The sequence below is a fragment of the Mandrillus leucophaeus genome, unplaced genomic scaffold, assembly GCF_000951045.1.
Source record: "Mandrillus leucophaeus isolate KB7577 unplaced genomic scaffold, Mleu.le_1.0 Scaffold926, whole genome shotgun sequence".
NCBI classification, from domain to species: Eukaryota; Metazoa; Chordata; class Mammalia; order Primates; family Cercopithecidae; genus Mandrillus; species Mandrillus leucophaeus.
This window is the reverse complement of record NW_012110097.1, coordinates 441796-442260: the sequence shown is the minus strand read 5'-3', so window position 1 is coordinate 442260 and position 465 is coordinate 441796.

Genomic DNA, 465 nt, shown 5'->3' with positions numbered 1-465 from the left:
CACAGAGTTTTGCTCTTGTGCCCCAGGCTGGAGTGCAGTGGCGTAATCTTGGCTCACTGCAACCTCCACCTCCTGGGTTCAAGCAATTCTCCTGCCTCAACCTCCCCAGTAGCTGGGATTACAGGCATGTACCACCATGCCTGGCTAGTTTTTGTATTTTTAGTAGAGACGGGGTTTCGCCATGTTGGCCAGGCTGGTCTCGAACTCCTGACCTCAAGTGATCCACCCGCCTCAGCCTCCCAAAGTGCTGGGATTACAAGGTGTGAGCCACAGCACCTGGCCATATTTCTAGGTTTTTATGGCTGGCCTTGCATGAGAGGGGTTCTGGTTTCTGTGACCTGCACTGGGGAAGAGGCATTCTACTTCCTGTGGCCTACCTTGAGGTGGGTGGGGTGGAGGCAGAAGGGGCCAGAGGGGGTTAGAGAGCCCTTGCTTCTGAGGCCCTTCTGGTGTCCTGAAGTTCCT